Raw genomic sequence first — 13356 nt, forward strand, 5'->3', positions numbered from 1 at the left:
TTCTCATTGTAGATGACACAGCTCCACGGAGCTCCTGGCTCCTGGGAAGGGTTGAAGAGACTCTGCCTGATAGCAGGGGCCATGTACGCCGCGTCAGAGTTAAGACAAAGAACAACATCTTGGAAAGGCCCATCAGCAAACTATGCTTGCTGCAAGAGGCATCCTAGTGACCTTCCAACTCTGACAAACTCCCTAGCTTTTAAACTTTATTAGAGCCATCAGTATTATTTTGAAATACTTAATTCTTTAAGATGGCATAGCTTTCTAGTTTGGAATAGATTGGAATGGTTTTCCTTTTTTCGCCTGGCTCTGTTTTGTTTTGTTTGTTTGTTAGTATTGTCAGTATCTGCCAATAGGGGCCGGTATGTTAGAGCCATTAAGCCATTCTGTTTTTTGTTTTGTTTGTTTGGATGACACCTAGTGTCAGACCTAGTGCAGGTCAGGCTAATCAAGCCTAAATAGGTGACAGGTGCAGGGCTGGCTAGTGTGGAATGCCAGTAGGATATTGTTTTTCAACCGTATAGAACTATTTTGCTTTAGAACTACTCACACACAGTTAAAGGCCTTTATGTTTGTTTTTGATTTAAATATGGAAAAGGTATATTTATGTTTAATTTGATTAGCCTCCATTTAGCCTACAATTACATAAGAGAGAGAGAGAGAGAGAGATAGCAGAGCAAATGTTTGTTACTTTATTCATCACAAGCCCACATCTCCTCATCTCCATCCTCTACGCTGAAACGACGAAGCTGACTGTGAGTAAACTGATACGCGTTGGAACTCGCCCCTATTCTGGCATTAAAGTGGCTCAGGAAAAAGACTTTTAGAAACAGCCACTACAAGTGGGACAACAGTGGGAGTATAAGTAGGGAGAAGACGACAGGTGGCGCATCATCTCCAGAGTCTCCACCCTAGGAATCGAGGGTCATAGGTTGTATTAGTAAGAAGCATTTTGTCAATTTGCGATGTATGGTGTTTACCTCTGGACAATTATTTGGGTTAACAAGTATAGGCTACAACCCACCCCCCCACCCCATCCTGAATTAACAGCACACTACCTATCAGGTTTGGGTGACAGCAATTACTAAGGAATTGTTTAACCCATCATGTGCAGATATATATATATATATGTGCAGATATATATATATATATATATATATATATATATATATATGTATGTTATTGGAGTGCTGTCCTGGAGTAATTCCTTTCTGTGACATTTTTTGAGGATTCAGCACAGAAACTATTGAGGGTTGAGTGCATTTTTCCGGTATTTCGATTTGTCTTTGGTGAAAATATTGATAGATGCATATATGTTTCTCATAGGATGATTGCGGGATTGAATGATATCTGGAGGGGAAAAAGCAAAAAAAAAAAGCAAGCGCAATTATTTTAAAAAATGTGGATAAATAAACTTCAGTCCCCCATATACGTGACTAAATATGAGACTAGAACAACTGAAACTGAATCATATATCTCTATAATATCATTTTATTCTTATCATCATCAGCATCATCGTTGTTTATTTTGTGATGTGATCTTTGTTGTTTATTTTGTGTACTGGTGTGGACTACTTAGCTATTTGTTCTGGCATGTCTTATATAGGGCCTTTTGAGCTTCACATCGAAATGTGTACCAAGCTATCCCAGCAAGCAAAATTACGTCATGATAAAGTTCATTTAGCAACTTAATACATAAAATATGTCCAGATTAACAATTATGCAACATTAAAAAAAACTACCCCATCCAGGATTTGAACCCAGGTGTCCCTTGAGGAAGCACAATATTTTACCACTGTGCTAATCCTCCTCAAAATAAAATTCTTTGGCACTACATCTAACCATAGCACTTCCGTATTCCTCTGCACAGATGACAGCTATCAGGTTTGGATGACAGTGACACAGCAATTATGAAGGAATTGTTTGTGTTTGAGTTGAGTGGCTTTTATCACATCATCTATCAGTTTCAAGGAAGTTATTTTAATTAAAGGCTATTGAACTTCTGTAAAGTACTTTCCTGTCATTATCTAAACTTTTCATCACTCATTCACCTATGCTGGCAAACTCCATCCATCTGGCTCTCCCAGCAGGTTCAAACCAGTTCAGTTGAAATTCATTTCAGTTCAACTTTATTATGATCCCAGATCCCAGCCAAAAGAGGCACAGCAGAGCTCAACAGCAGGGTATTTGCCGGCTCTTGAAAAGTATTAAACGTTGATACATCAATTTAGGGAAAATTAAGGCCCTTAAAACGTCTTAAAAATTCTTAATCGCCATTTGAGAGGTATTGCATTTTGTAGCTATTGTGCTGATGGTGTTAAATGGGCATATGATATCGTTCCATATCGATCACAGACCGCTGAATTGAATCAATATCGTATTGTGGCAGACTTTGTGATATCAGCTAATATTGTATCGTTGTCCAAAGAATCGATATAATATTGTATCGTGATGAAACTCGTGATTTACACTCCTATCGCCCATGTGACAAAAGAGTGGTCTTGAAAAAGTCTTAAAAAAGGGTTAGACTAATTTCATGAAGACTACTTCTGCAGCCAATAGAGAGCCGCAGGAACGAGTCTGGAAATCATCGATGCTAACACTCCTGGTCCTTCACTGTTTTCGCCTATGGGATTTTTGAATGGGTTTTTGGCGCGATGCTTCTAATAAGGTCTCTGGGCAACGCAAGCTTAATCAAACGCGAACCAGTGTTTAGTAATATCATCTTCACACATGAGGACCACTTTTGTGAGTTTTTAAGCTTTTACGTGCCGTTAAACGGGCGGCTAGCTAGCAAACGGCTAAATGAGACTACACTGTTGAGTCGACGGGGATATTATACTGTACGTCAATAACGTCATCACTTCAAAGGACGAACACGGAAATTATCTTTCCCTCACCTGGTTCAGCCCGTTCAGCCCGGGGTAATCAGTGCACAGCAGCGCACACATCAACAACAGTCCATGTTGAGTGCTGACGTGACGGGGAAGCCTATACGACACTGTGTGTAGTTCTGGATTAGCTTAGCACGAGCACGAGCACTTTTTACTTCTAGGGCTCGCATTTACGCTTCAAAACTCATGAAAGTGGTCCTCATGTGTGAAGATTATCCGGGTGAACTCTGGTTCGCGTTTGATTAAGCTTGCGTTGCCCACAGACCTCATATCCGAACTCATCCTGGACAATAACATTGATCTTCTCCTCCTCACTGAAACATGGCAACAGCCCCTGGACTTCTACTCACTCAATCAGCCCCCCCCCCCCCCCCCCCCCCCAACTACAGTTACATCGCCAAGCCCCGCCTCTCTGGGCGTGTGGGGGGGTCTCGTCGTTTTTTCTTCTTTTTTTTCCGTTTATTTGTCAGGGACAATGCAAGAGAACATTGTAACAAGTTACAGGAACATGAAACATATGCGATGCATATAGGATATCTAGCCAAGGCTAATTTGCAATCCCTGTCCCTGGGTAGGCTGTTCTCCATAAACAATCTCTAGTCATCAATGAACTCAACCTCAACCTCCCATCCCTGTCCTCCTTTGAACACCTTGCCTTCTCTCTTCCCAACTCCATCACTGCTCTTCTTCTTTACCGTCCCCCCAAGCCCCACCCCTCTTTTCTGTCTGAACTCTCTGAACTCCTCACCATCGCTTCTTCTCTTTCCTCCCGCCTCCTTCTCACCGGTGACCTGAACATCCACGTTGACCAACCCGACTCCCCTCTGACATCTGACTTCCTCTCTCTCCTCGACTGTTTTCACCTCACCCAGCACATCAACTTCCCCACCCACACCAAAGGCCACATTCTCGATCTAGTCTGCTCTTCCTCTCTACCCATCTCCAACCCTCACCCTCTCTTTTTCCCTCTCTCTGACCACCACTGCATCCTCTTCTCTGCTCCCCTGCCCCTACCCCGCTGCCCCAACAAACGCACCATCTCCTTCCGTAACATCAAATCCATTGACCCACCCACTCTCTCCCAGACTATATCCTCTGCCCTCCCCCCTGATCCGCCCCCTCCTCCCCTGACGACTATGCCACCCTCCTCAATTCTGCACTCACTGACTCCCTTGACTCCCTGCCCCCCCTGAAAACCTCCACAGTCTCATTCACCTCCTCCTCTCCCTGGTTCACTCCCCAACTCTGCACGATAAAACAGCCTGGCCGGCAACTGGAAAGACTTTTCAAGAAAACCCACCTCACTGTCCACGCCGAACTCTTCAAACAGCACCTCTCCTCCTACCGTGATGCACTCCAAGCCGCCAAATCTGCCCACTTCTCCACCCTCATCAACAGCACCAACAGGAACCCGCGCACTCTCTTCTCCACTGTTAAAAAGCTCCTCCAACCCCCGGACAATAACACACTCTCCTCCCCTGAACTCTGCAACTCATTTCTCCACGCCTTCAACAGCAAAATCTGCAAAATCCAGTCCTCCCTGACTGCCTCCATTGCCAACCCCTCCGCCCCCAGGCACATCATCTTCCCTCCCCCTGACCTCCCCCCTCCCTCACTGCCTTCTCCCCTGTTGACTCCTCCCTCATCACCGTCATTATCACCGCCTCCAAGTCTTCCACCTGCTCCCTCGACCTTCCTCCCCACCCCCCTGACCAAGGCCTGCCTCCCCGCCCTCATCCCCCACCTCACTGCCCTCTTCAATCAGTCACTCTCCCAAGGTCACGTCCCCTCTGTCTACAAACTCCCTCCAGAACCCACCCCTCACCCACATCGAAAACTGCATATCCGCAATAAAAACCTGGCTAACCCACAACTTCCTCCAACTCAACAGCGACAAAACTGAACTCCTCCTCATTGGCACCAAATCCACCCTCAATAAAACCGGACCCATCACCCTCACCATTGACGACTGCACCATCACCCCCTCCCCCCTGGCTCGCAACCTTGGTTTCATCCTGGACCCCACCCTCTCCTTCGATCCCCACGTCAGCTCTGTTGTTACAACCTCATATTTTCATCTCCGCAATATCGCCAAAGTCAGACACTGCCTCCCCCCCTCCTGCTGCTCAATCCCTTATCCATGCCTTCATCTCCTCCCGCCTCAACTATTGCAACTCCCTCCTCACCGGCATCAACTCCCGTTCCCTCCATAGACTCCAGATGGTTCAAAACTCAGCCACCCGCCTGCTCACTCACACCCGGTCCCGCGATCACATCACCCCTGTCCTCCACTCTCTCCGGCTCTCTATTCCCAATTCACGTTATATCACCCCATGCATTGCTTTGCACGCCCCCTTTCATTCATGCCTCTCTCCCCGTCCATTCAGTCTCCTATGCTTCCCCTCTCTGACAATAGCCAATCAGCTCACACTATTCCTTTCTCTCGCCTTTCCAATATCCAATCAAGCCATTCCTTTCCCTCGCTTTTTTGCTGAGCCAATCACCTAGTATATTAGTGTCCATGTTTTTACTATGTCGTTACTCACTTATGTGCTGTCACCCTCAGTTGCTGATCATCATTGCTGAAGCAGTTGTTTCGCCACACCTCCTCCCCTGACCACCACCAACGTCATGACTCCTGAAGATTTACTGATGCCCTCGTCTAACATCTCATGAGGAGGAAAGGGATGATCAAAAGCTGCTCTGGTTAGATGGGGCTACAACACTGGCCCAACCACCTGTGAATGTGGAGAAGCAGACCACACTATGGAACATTGCCTTTTCTGCCCTCTACTACCCAACCCTTGCAGCTCAAAATTGCTTGCAGAGTTCAATAAAAATGCAAAGAACTGTCTAAAGAAAAGGGAAACTATCATGACCATCATGCTTCGAAGAAACGAAAAGAAGAAGAATCTCAATCTCAGGAGGAGCGTCATTATATCATGGAGTCATACACCAAATTGAATTTGTTTATTCTATCCTTAATGTTTATTGAACCTTCCTACTAGTCTCTCAAAATCAGTTATGATGATCATCGGCTTATAGCAGAGATGCTCGCGTCATTTTTCGCAAGTCCAACTCAAGTCTCAAGTCTTTAAGGGGCAAGCCCAAGGCAAGTCTCAAGTCTCTTCTGGATGAGCGTTCTATCACCTGGTGGATGATCAAGTTACCAGACCATTTTTATATAAGTTAACTTTGATATTACCTAGTGACAGACCTATCCGGGCGCATCTTCAGGTGCCTGATCACATTTTATGTGGTCGGTCCAGCATCCTTTATTTTGATACCGCAGACGTTGCATTTAGCTATTATTTTGTTTGGGCCTTGTGTGAAGTTAATATAGCCAAAGTCATGACAAGTGGCACAGCAGCTGCAGGTGCTGCCATGGTGTATTGCTGCAGCTTACAGTCACCTGTGGCTGCGCGTACCAGATGCATAAGGTTACGCATGATAATCCAGTTCGTCCGACATTTCCTTAATGTTAATGCACCAAAAAATGGAAAAAATAAAAAATAAAAATTGTTCACAAGTCCCAAATCTCATGTCCAAGTCAAGTATAAAGTCTTTGAGGACAAGTCTCAAGTAAAGTCACTTGAGTGTGCAACTTAAATGGATAGTTCAGTTTTTTTTTTTGAGTCGAGCCCTATTTGCTACTTACCAATGATGATGTTGATTGATTGAGTTCTTTTTTGGTACATTTTAAAGTAAAAATGAACCAATCTGGTGCACTTTGAGAGCAAAATGCAGAGGCTAGAGAATAAGAAACGCATGTGACTACTTTAAAATAATAAAGTGCATTAGTTAAAATTTCCCCAAAACACCACCTCATGACCTTGGGGGGTAAAAACGTGATGCTGTGTAACAACTTTTGAGAATTTGAGATTTGTGCAATTTTGACAGTGTTGACAATTGGATGACGAGCACTATTTTCTGAAAATAGCTCAGAAAAACACACTTCAATGCACCTAGACATCCCATACAATCTTATGTATCTATACATTCTGGGTCTAGACTAGAGAGTTTAACAAGGCTGTGATTATCCTAGAGCTCAGCTCACAATAGGGCATTTTATACAGTATAAGGTCAAAGAAAAGAAAATGTATTATCACATTTTGAAATGGTTACTATGAGGCCATATCATCACACATGAATGTGATTGGGCTGTTTGGATTCACAAGAGCTTTGTAGCCATAGAGACACTGCGTAACGCGTCATCATTCAGAAGCCACGCCCAAGACGGGGGAAAACGGAATCCCCCCCTCCAATTCTGGCGTTCTCCTATGTCACGTGCATGGTTGCATGTTGCACAAAAAGGATTGTATATACGGAAGATGAACACTCCAACTTACTTCCTTGACAGCTAGATCCACATTTTTCTTCTCGCCAATTCTCAATGGCTTCCTTGTTTTGCTCAGGAGAACAAAAAAACTTTAACTGGCGATTTTGTACATGTGTACACAACAGCTTTTAGCTATGTTTAATTCAAGGAAAATGACGCTGGTGTGTGGAAATGAACGGAGCTTTTCCCCCGTGATGGGCGTGGCCTATTTCATGCAGTGTCTCTATACCAAATGTATACAATGCGACTGTTTTGTTTTCGGTACCACAGTGTGCAGAAATAGGGAAACAAATCAAATATAATGAGTTAGTCTAAATGGTCGCCACTAGGTACCCAATCGCGGGCCACATCTGGCCCCTGGGCCACGAGTTGAGTATCACTGGGTTAGACAATTCAGACAATACACACACACACACACACACACACACACACACCCATACACAGTACACACACACACACACACACACACACACACACACACACACACACACACACACACACAAAGGAAAAGGTTTATATTACATGCAGCATACCGTCAGTGATGTTACTTATCCTTATGGAATGAATGAATGGATATCATCTCCCCCGTTTCTCGTTTTAACATGATCATATTCAAGTAGCCTAGCATTGTCAAAACATGTTGTACAAGATTTAAAATCTAAGTAGCCTATAGGCTATTAGCCTAATTCATTCCAGGTAATGGCCACGGGTCAGGCTGGCCAATGAAAGAAGAGGCGGGGAGTGGACAGGGATTGAGTTTAACCACTGTGTGGTAGCCTATAGCCTACAGAAGATGTTGGGTGATGTAGAGAAGAAAAAACAAAACAATAAAAAGCTCATATTCATAGATTAGCTATTATTATAGATAGCTATTATCTTAAATCAAATAAGCATATAATGCAGGTCATCAAACAACTCAGATTTCATAATTGTAGGCTACATATAGGCAATATTTATAGTTCACATTTCATACTTCATAGGCCTACTTAATAACTATTGTGAGCATCATCATAAATTAAACTGCTCCTATTATTGTTTATTGTTTATTTATCCCCATTAGGTGCGGTCGAAACGACCGCTATTAGAATGGTAAATATAAACAATATTCAGAGCATATATTTAAATCCAAGCCATTTGCATAACATCTCGCGCATTTTATACCTAAATGGTGAATGGAAATATCGATTGCCTTGTTCGGGTGCACTTGTCGCACTGTGTTGCAACAATATTGGATTGGCTCTCCTGCGCCTGGCTGATAGCCTACAACTTCATTCATAACGTTCCACTTCAACTGAATTGTACTGGACTAACGTTTTATCCTTGAAATGGAGTTTGATGAGCAGCGAGATCGGGATATATGGCAGCAGGCATGCAGGCTTGTTTGGTCAGACTGATCGCCTAATCAGCAGACAGGACATGACTGAAATCCTCCTCTCCTCTCCATGCGCAGCGCACAGGACGCACGGAGGCACATTAAACATGGATCTGGGTATCCTGAAACGATTTACCAAATATTTTTCTGCCATCAAAATTGTGGTGGGATTTTCACTGCACTCGCATGCGAGAGAGAGGGAGAGAGAGAGAGAGAGAGACGCAGCACAGCGTGACTGCTGCTGCTGCTCCAGAGGACATGTGGTCAGTCAGTCAGTGTTAATTGGCGTGAGAATTGTTTGGGCAGAGTGAGCGCGTGAGATTCAAGGGCGTCGTTTTGGTGTCAAAGTTGGTAGGGTCGAGGACGGCATGAGGGGAGGGTGTTCCGGTGGCGCCCGCAAGGGCGCCGCCGAAAAAAATTTGAGGTTTTTGTTTTACCTTTTTTAGTGGGTCATCCCTATGTTCCCCGGGTCCTATGTTCCCCGCTTTTCCCAAATAGGGTCCTATGTTCCCCGCTATGTTCCCTGGGAGAGGTTAGGTTTTGGGTTAGGGTCTGGGGGAGGTTAGGTTTAGGCGTGGGGGGTGGGAGAGGTTAGGTTTTGGGTTAGGGTCTGGGGGAGGTTAGGTTTAGGGTTAGTGAAAAACGGGGAATATAGAACCCGGGGAACATAGAACCCGGGGAACATAGACATGATCCCTTTTTTAGCCATATTTAGACGAATATCTCATTTTAAATCAACATTAGGATTATACTGTTGTGATGTCATTATTCAGTATCTTCTCCTTTTCTCAATAACTTTCATGTCACCACCTGCTCAGCTCTCCTGTCAGCATAATTGTAACTAACAAACACAAACTGTAGGTTTAGCCATCTAATCATGTTCTTTCACAAACAGCCAGTTTGGAAAGAAAAAATTGCCACTGAATCCCACACATCATACATCCTACATTTCTTCCTCCTAAGAGTTGCACGATCTTCAGTCAGATGTCAATTGCCACCATTTGACATCACCAATACACTGTTGTCATCGCGCAAGCACATGGCTACTTAATATGGACGTTAACCTCCATATTATAGCCATGTGCTTCAGCTGCGCGCTGTACTTTGCTAAATTAGCATCGATGCTAGCGGGACTTACCTGCTTGCTGCTGCTTGCACTACTGCACTGCTGCGCCACTGCTGCTTGCTGGTAATGTTAATCCCATGTCAGAAAAAGTCTCCAGATTTGTCGCTAACAGGAGGGTCTGTCTGCTGCGCGTGATTTCTATAACCGGAAAACTGTGTGTGGGTGGGCGTTTGTTTGGTCATCAGCCAAATGAGCCAATCAAACGGGAGTTGGGCCAGTCCTGAATGGACTGGCCCATTCAGTTGTGAAAAACAGGGGTAAATGTAACTTTGAACATATTGCAAACTAATTTCACTCAATAATGGTCGGGTCAATTCTATCCTTGCAAAATATGGGAAGACAATCTAAATGACCTATATAACTGCACTCCAAAGATAATGCAAATAAGGTTGCTTAAAAGTTGGTAGGGACAATTGGACACCCTGAAATGTTGGTAGGGTCCGGACCCCACCAACCCTACCCAAATCGACGCGCTTGGTGAGATTGAAGGTGAAAGAGTGTGTCACGCCAGAAACGTGTGAGTTGGCAACCCTGTGTAAAGGCCCGCAAAATAATAATAATAATTGAGCAAAGGAACTTGTGTAGCCGAGCGTTATAGGCTGCGCCTATAGACGGTTTTAACTTGACAACAAAAACATTCTAAATTGAACCCCCGCTCACTTCCTGTTGCAGTGTTTGCTATGGACATAAAAGAAAAAAAAACATTCAAGTGCAGGACTGACCATTCCGTGAAAACCGTCTATACAGCTGAGCAGCGAAAACAAAAGTGTCGAGTGAATATTTCTGCAGTTTGCAGTGCTGTGGGGTTGCGCTCTGGTGAAAACCGTCTATACTTGGATATAAAAACCAATAAACGGAGCAAGCAAACAATAACTATTCTCATCATGAGACGCCAGCTTTATTGTTCTTCCGGTTCTCCTATAACCTAGAGTCAAGCCCCCCACAACTACAACCAAACACTTCCGTTTCCTGCCTTCAACATAAAAGCCTACAGTGCTGTCTAGAACGTAAACATCAATGATATAGCATAGCACCTTCATAAAAATAGCTTACACTTGCATTGATCAGAAGTGACAACTAATCAATCCATTGCAACACCAGTGCACAGCAATACTGCCATTTTGGCCTGGAGGAGACACCTCTGATTGGCTGCCATGGTTCGTGTGCTGTTGTGATTGGCCAACAGCGGCGCTGTCAAAAGTAAATGTGTCAACTCTTACCTCTTACCTTCAACACTCTTTCAGCCGCCCTAGCCTCCCTCCACCTCCCACAAAGTGTTTAGTGTGTGTCAATGTGTAAACAGTAGCTACAAGTCAAGTCTGCTGACTGACTGACTGACTGACTGAAAGATGAAGTGGATTTATCTCTCTGGCAATAAAAGAAGAAGAAGAAAACGTGAAAGTGAACTGACACAAACAGCGGTCAGGTAGGCGAAACGTGTTCACTTCACTCAGTCACCATTGTTGCACTGTCGGTTTGTTGTTGTCACTTCTGCAATGTCTAACGCAGCTATGCATATCTCCCTAGTCTGTCTGTCAGTGTTTGCTTTTGCTAACCTAGCTACATTAGCTGCACATGTTTAGACTGCTATAGCCTACCACGTCAAAATGACAAAATGACACTAGCATTTAGCAACTTATGAAGACCAGGCAGAAAAAAACGAGACTGGATCATTGCACGCCTGATGGATGGATGGATAGACAGACAGACAGACAGGCAACAGATAGATAGACAGATAATAGATAGATAGATACATAGATACATAGTCTATGTATCTATTACCTGTCTATCTATCTGTCTGTCTGTGTATGATAGACAGACAGACAGATAGATAGACAGATAATAGACAGACAGATAGATAGCCTACATAGACAGACAGACAGACAGACAGACAGACAGATGATAGATAGATAGATAGATAGATAGATAGATAGATAGATAGATAGATAGATAGATAGATATTCTCAGAGAGGAAATTAGGCTATATTCACATTTGGTGGTGGTGCACAAAAAAAGATGCAATAACAGGAAAACACAAACAATAACAAGGCCCAAAAATGCATTGACAATAATAAACAAGACAACATTTAGTCTATCAGACTCAGTCAAGGTTTAGTTAAAAGTCTGGACTACTGCATGATGGAAAGCAATGGAGTGACATTGACTAAATAGCTATTGATTAAATATTAAATTAAACATGCTGACCATACTGGGCAATATGGATGCACATTGCTCATTAAATAATGACCATCAAGTATTGCAGCCAAGTCATATAAACCGTATTGGTAACCCTTTATTTTACAGGTACCCTAGTTACATAATATGAACTATTTGTAATTACACATGAACACCAAATGTATAAATGAAGTTCATATGTAGTTACATTGTAACAGACCTGTAAAATGGAGTGAGTCTGTTCAACTGTTAGTTCATATGTAGTTACATTGTAACAGACCTGTAAAATGGAGTGAGTCTGTTCAACTGTTAGTTCATATGTAGTTACATGGTACCGGACCTGTAAAGTGGAGTGAGTCTATTCAACTGTAGTTCATATGTAGTTACATGGTACCGGACCTGTAAAGTGGAGTGTCTATTTAACTGTAGTTCATATGTAGTTACATGGTACCGGACCTGTAAAGTTGGAGTGAGTCTGTTCAACTGTAGTTCATATGTAGTTACATGGTACCGGACCTGTAAAGAAGCTCTGGCCTGGGACAGAGATTGCTAAAACCCAGTGGTGGATTCGAACCACTGAACTTTAGATTGCAAAGCAGGCGTCTTTAACGACTCAGCCACGAGGGCTTTCCAACTTTCTTAGTGGAGTTTGAGAGGATAACTGTATGTCAGTCACATGTAGTTGCCACTTCATAGCACTGGGTTTTTCACCTAGATCCCTGAAATTACTGACCAGCCTGAAGTGCACTATGGTGTTGAACGCTGAGCTGTAGTCCATGAACAGCATTCTCACCTATGCCCCTCCCCTCCAGGTGGGAGAGGGCGGTGTGTAGCCCCTCCCCTCCAGATGGGAGAGGGCGGTGTGTAGCCCCTCCCCTCCAGGTGGGAGAGGGCGGTGTGTAGCCCCTCCCCTCCAGATGGGAGAGGGCGGTGTGTAGCCCCTCCCCTCCAGGTGGGAGAGGGCGGTGTGTAGCCCCTCCCCTCCAGGTGGGAGAGGGCGGTGTGTAGCCCCTCCCCTCCAGGTGGGAGAGGGCGCTGTGTAGCTCCTCCCCTCCAGGTGGGAGAGGGCGGTGTGTAGCTCCTCCCCTCCAGGTGGGAGAGGGAGGTGTGCAGGATGTGGTCGATGGCGTCTGCTGTGCTCCTGTTGGGACTTTATGCAAATTGTAGGGGGTTGAGGGTGGGGGGGGGGATCATGGGGCAGGTGAGGGATTTAACCAGCCTCTCAAAACACTTGCTGGCTATGGGAGTGAGGGTTATGTGGCCCCAGTCATAGATCATCAATCATTTCCAGCTCAGCTTGAGAGACAATAGAACGGAGTTTAGAAATATTTCTAAGATGAAAAAAGGAAGTACGGCTCACACTCTTAATATGTTTATCTAAGCTCATATTTTGGTCAAAAAACAACTCCAAGGTTCCTGAGATTGGTTCGCACTGAAGAGGAAAGAGACCC

This window comes from Poromitra crassiceps, assembly GCF_964638095.1.
Source record: "Poromitra crassiceps genome assembly, chromosome: 6".
Taxonomy (NCBI): domain Eukaryota; kingdom Metazoa; phylum Chordata; class Actinopteri; order Beryciformes; family Melamphaidae; genus Poromitra; species Poromitra crassiceps.